The following is a 6,536-nucleotide window of genomic DNA, read 5'->3' as shown; positions in this document are numbered from 1 at the left end:
AATATCTTCAATTACCAACCTTATATTTTATCTAATTTTAAAGATTTAATTAGAATAGGACTATCTCAGTGATTCGGGAATATTCGCTTCCCAATTTAATCTATTAATGATTTATTTGAAAACGTACATTTTTGCATTTTCATTAATATATCAGTTATTAATTACTAATTATTATAATATTTTAATTCTGTAAGTCGAATTAATCTCATCTCAAAATCACAACTTGAAAAGTTATAAAACTTTATATTAACTTCCCTTTAATCTCATAAGTTCCCAAATTAACCAAACTCAACTCATCAGAATTTACGTTAACTACGTTTAAAGATTTATTATAAATTAAACTTTTGCGCATTTCATATCTAAGTGAAGTTCCTTCCATCATGGTAAACTTATTAGAATCTTGTACCTCTACCTCAAATCCTTATTCTCAACTATCACAGTTCATAATAACATCTGTTTCAAGAAATTCGTTTCCTTTCAATCTCCAAAATTCTATTTTCTTTTATAAGCAAAAGATATTTTCGAACTTACATTATTTTATTAATCAAACATGAAAATTTAATGATTATCTTTTGAATTTATATTTAAAATTACCAAAACGTTACCTTCCTTTCAAAGTTTTAGTTTTCAATGTTTTATAACCCACATGATGAAAACGAATTAAGCGGACCATCCGACGATAGAAGTAATTATCGGTCAACACGTAATTACCGAAGTCCTCACATGAAAATCATAATACGTACAATTATGTGTCAAGATTTAGAACCTAAGGTAGCTTGGTTAACAGTACAAATGATGAGATGATAAGGACATGATGGATACGCCGTTGATACATCCTATATATAAGTGCCCTTATCGGATTATCATTTGAAGCGTTGCTTCGGTCATTAAAAGTTCTATGTTATGATATTTTTGTTAAAAGTTTATTATTGTCAAAATGATGATGTTTTGGTTTTCCTTAATTTCGGGACAAATTTTTCTTAAGTAGGGGAAACTGTAACTTTTCGGATTTTCCAAACCCGTATTCGTTTATGTTTAACCTGACCCGGAAATAATTTGGATACTTATTATTAATCAAAAATCAAATAATTATAACTATTTAAGTTCCTTCATGTTCACTTTAGGCCCTTACACTTCAGAGAATGTTTAAATCCTTTTTATATCATAACAAGTTTAAAAATTGATCAATACATAAACTTCAAGGGCCTAAATCGTCAAAAATCAAACTTCCACCCATGATGGCCGAAGCACCACATGATAGGAGGCCCTAGGCCAATGTGTGGTGCTATGGATGACCTACACAGATTTTTGTGTTCGATTTCATTCCTAGTTCATTTTTAGCGTGTAAATCGCTTATTTTTGACATAAGTGGAGTAAATTAAGGTCCAAGAAAAATAATATAACTAAAATACATGTCCATATACTTAACCCCTTGATCAAGAATGAAATTTACTGACTATATTATTGATTTGATCATTAAAACTCGATTCGGTTTCCTAAACGAGAAAATATACTAAATATGGTTCATTTTTGTAATCTCTATATAAATACATCATAATTCTCCCGCCACAAACTTCCTCATACCCTAACTCACTAATCCTAGCAGTCACCTAGCTCTGATCATCATCAAATCCTTTGGTTTTTGCTTATTCGTTGAAGATACAATGCTTGTTCGTATGGACCTTTGACTCATCGTATCTCTTGATTCTTTCACTTTCTGGGTTAGTTGTAAACTGTAAAATCATTCATATGCATTCCCTAGTCAATAACCTTCAATCAATTTTGGTGGTTGAAGGATGTTGACTGGTCAATTCGTTTAAAATGCAAATCAGTCAACAAGTTTAACTTAACGTTTTCTCATACTTCTGGTCGGATTCAACGTTTGGTCCAGAAGACTTTTATTCTTGTAACGAAATTTTAAGGCTACTGACCAAAACCCGACTTCCAACTCGCTGTTCGGATTCTAGTCAGTACCATCTCGCTTAAATCTTAATACAAACATAACTTGAATTCTAAGCATCTGTTTGGATTGTCATGCGGCAACGAGTTCGCTTTTATTTATATTATCATATCCTAAAGTCTCAGATTCTAAATTGTTTATATCATTTGACATGTAATGGGCGACTCACTTATTCATTAAAACTCGCATAGTTGTGTTTATATTCGTTTGTCATTAATCTAAGGTGAGTTTATCATTCCCCTATTTTACTAACTTTTGTAAACGTTTTGGGGACATATGCGTACATATTTGTATTTCATACTTTATGTATATCAAAAAATAGCATACGTGTAATTGTGTGTGACTTAATCAAATATGCGTCTTACATGCTTACTTGTGTTAATATTCACTCATTCGTATATTCGGAGGGGTCCAACGTATTCCCATGTATTGGGTGCTCATGCTATTGACCAACGCCCGATTCGCTTGGCAAGGGTCTACTTACTTGCTTATGGTTTGATTCATTTCCGCACTTACTACGTTATGCTTATTTACATTGACATGCAAAACTTAGTCTCACTCAACTTTGTGTTGACAAACTCTATTTTCTACACATATGCAGGGAGCTTGAATTGAAGTTTGGATATTTAGTCAAGACCATAGTTTATAATGAAGACAATCATTAAATCACGTTTATAATAATTTGTTTGAACTATTTTGTAATATTTGTAAACTTGTGTGTATATTTGAATAAAATAATTAAATAGATATTGTCACTTTTATATTTTGATAGTCTCTTCGATCTATGAGCACTCGGATCACGCCCCAGCATTTCCGCCTTAGGTTGGGGTGTGACATATTCGAATGAAGGTACTCTTGAACGTGCATAAGGTTTGGGATACCATTGATCCGGGGGCAACCGATGATGATAAAACAACATCGCAATTGCGTTGATTTATCAGTCGATCCCGGAAGCAACAATCATGCAAGTGGGTAATCTTGATTCGGCCAAGGATATTTGGAACGCGATTAAGAAGCGTAATTTAGGGGCTGATCGGGTTAAGGAGGCAAGATTGCAAACTCTATAAACGAGTTTGATGGTATGAGGATGAAAGAGACGGAGACCATTGATGAGTTTGTGGTGAAACTCTCGTGTACAGCGTCGAAGGTGGCAGGTTTGGGAGAGATGATAGAGGAAACTAAGATGGTCAAAAATTTTCTTTCAAGTCTACCCCAAAGGAAGTTTATTCAAATTGTTGCAACTCTCAAGCAAACTTTGGATCTCAAAACTGTTGGGTCTGAAGACGTGGTGGGACGTTTCATACGAAGAGCGGATTCGGGAAGAAGAGATGCATTCCGAAACAAGGTAAGCTTATGTTTCAAAGGTCTGAATCCTCAAGTAGTCGGTACAATGATCGTGAGTCCACTCGTGGAGGTCGTGGACGTGGAGCAGGGCGAGGAAGAGGTGGTCGTGGGTCGGGTCAAAACCGCGGTCATCAAGAAAACGCCATGAACCGGGAGAACAATGAACATAAGGGCGAAACCCAGAACCTCTCAAAGGTTCAGTGTTATCGATGTGATGAGTTTGGACACTTTGTCCACAAGTGTCCCAACTGAAAACAGAAAGTTCAAGGTGAAGCAAAGTTAGTTGAAGCATCCGAGACATGGGATCCTTCTCTGCTTATGGTTAACAGTGTTCAAGAAACTGTGTTCTTGAATGAAAAGAAGGTTATACCCAGAAACTACGAGTCCAAAGATGGTGATGAATGGTACCTAGACAACGGTGCGAGTAACCACATGACGGGTAACATGTCTTTCTTTTCTGAATTTAACAATCGTGTAAAGGGAAAGGTTAAGTATGGTGATGACTCTTATGTTGATATAAGCGGTAAGGGGTCGATTTTATTTGACGCTAAAAGTGGTGAACATCGTTTGCTTACGGATGTTTATTTTATACTGAGTCTTCGAAGCAATATTATTAGTCTTGGTCAAGCCTCAGAACATGGGTGTGATATTCATATAAAAGATAACTACCTTAAAATGCATAATGGGCAAGGTAGGTTATTGATGAAGGTGACTCGTTCCCCTAATCGGCTATACCGGATACATTTAAAGATTGGTAAACCAGTTAGTTTACTTAGCCGAATTGAAGAAACAAGTTGGTTGTGGCATGCTAGGCTTGGCCACTTGAACTTTGAGTCAATAAAGCTAATGGCTCGGAGGGAGATGGTTGAAGGAATGCGTGGTGTTACCCATGAAAACAAGTTGTGTGAATCTTGTTTTGTCGGGAAGCAAACGAGTCAATTCTTTCCTAATTCGGCGGATATTAGGGCAACTCAGGCTCTAGAACTTGTGCCGAAGATCTGTGTGGACCAATTACCCCTCCAACAATAGCGGGTAACAGGTACGTGTTTGTTTGAATCGATGATTACTCATGACTTGTTTGGACGTATTTGTTGAAGCATTCAAGAAGTTTAAGGAATTGGTTGAAAGTGATGTAGGGAAAAAGATCAAGAAGTTTCGTACCGACCGAGGTGGTGAGTTTACCTCACATGAGTTCAACCAATTTTCTGACATGAAAGGCATTCGAAGACATCTAACGGCACCATACACACCTCAACAAAACGGGTGGTTGAAAGACGAAACCGAACCTTATTGGAGATGACACGGAGTATGTTAAAAGCAATGGGTGTTCCGAATTACTTATGGGATGAGGCAATCTGACATGCAACATGCATCGAGAATCGGATTCCTACTTGTGCCCTAGAAGAGAAAACACCATACGAGATGCTAAAACAAAAGAAACTAAATATCGCTCATCTTAAAGTATTTGGTATGTGGCGTGTGCAAAGATAGTGGGCACTCACTTGAAGAAGCTCGACGATCGTTCGAGGAGTTTAGTGCATATCAGAGTCGAGACCGGGTCCAAAGCTTACCGATTGTTCTATCCGAATACCCAGAAGGTTATGATAGCTCGTGATGTGGTTTTTGACGAGAAGAAGACGTGGGTTTGGTCTGATTCGGGTCAAACCAATGAAGAAACGGAGCTAGAAAAGGTTTTGTTTTGGGTTGATTGGAAATATTGAGACCGGAGTTGGGCAAGTTGTAACTGAACCTATGGGAAGCAACAACATTAGCGACGAAAATTCAGCTTCGTCGCCAGATTCATAAACAGAATCAGCGACAACTTTTTATCGCTAATTCAGTCAGCCCATCAGCACCTTTAGCGACAGATTCTGATATTCTAGTTGCTAATTCCAGCAACTCAGCAACCTCCTTAGCGACACCAGCAGTAACTGGTTTAGCGACTGCAGCACTTGACGAACCAGAAATTAACTTACGAAGGTCTACACATGTTTCGATCGCCCCGGTTAAGTTCAATGATTATATCCTATGTTCGGAAGTGGAGGACAACTTCTTTTGATAGAAGAAGGTGAATCAAGGAATTTTGGTGAAAAGGCTATGAAAACGGAACTCGAATCTATTAGAAGAGATGACACATGGAAGTTAACCGAGTTACTAAGAGGGGCTAAAGCTATCAGATTAAAGTGGGTTTTCAAGGTGAAAAGAAATGCGGATGGTTAAATTAATAAATATAAAGCAAGACTCGTGGCAAAGGGTTATGTGCAACAACCCGGAGTCGAGTTTGACGAGGTCTTTGCTCCGGTGGCAAGACTTGAAACCATACGTATGCTCATTGCCATTGCAGCTACTGAAGGATGGCAATTGTTAGCGGTGGAGCACATTAGTGGCAAGGAACAACGAGCTGATATTCTTACGAAAGCACTTGCAAGAATCAAGTTTGACGAGATGAGAATATTGCTCGGCGTTGAAGATCTCCTAGTTTCGAGTTGGAAATTAGGGGGTGATTTTTGGTAATTTCCATCTTATTAGGCCCATCACGTGTTGGTGACCGGGTTAGACCTATTGGGCCTATGGAATTCATTAATGATGTAATGGGTTTATAGCTTTACAACTGGGCTTTTATATTTGGGCTTTACTTGTTGGCCAAATTAAGTTCTCCCTATAAATACATAGCCATGATAGGGTTATTGAATTATGAGAGGGATCATTGTATTCAAGTTTTGAGTAGTTTCATGATTATAATAATAAGTGAGGTTTACCCTAAATATTGTGTGCTCGTTTGTGTTTCCGTTATCAATTCTTTCTTGACTTATTAAACCTTATTTGTTTTTTATTTACGATTCCTCTCCATTTTCTTTAATAAAATTTTTGTCGAGACCTATCATTCATGAATATTTAGAACGAAATCGTATTGCAGCTCTTAAGTAATGCTTCCGTGTATATTTTATGGACATTGATATATTTAAATTGTTATAGTTTTAAATGACAGTTTGATGTTATGGCATGAAATACAATTTATTTTGCTCATATTGATGATAACGATATGAAGACAACTAATTCAATAGAGGATGTATAAGACATGACACAAGAAACAAGAAGAAAAAAAATACGAAAGGACAAAACCACACCATCAAGGAAAAACCATGGAAAGTGTCTCTGTAAATAATTGAATGTGGACAAATTATCCTTAAATTATTTCCAAGTGTTGTAGTTTCAAGATTTCATTAACCCA

Source organism: Bidens hawaiensis, unplaced genomic scaffold (assembly GCF_021521415.1).
Source record: "Bidens hawaiensis isolate Kalapana, Puna unplaced genomic scaffold, B.hawaiensis_p1.1 tig00009412_1, whole genome shotgun sequence".
NCBI lineage: Eukaryota > Viridiplantae > Streptophyta > Magnoliopsida > Asterales > Asteraceae > Bidens > Bidens hawaiensis.
The sequence above is the reverse complement of the archived record's forward strand: the minus strand, read 5'-3'. Positions refer to the sequence as shown.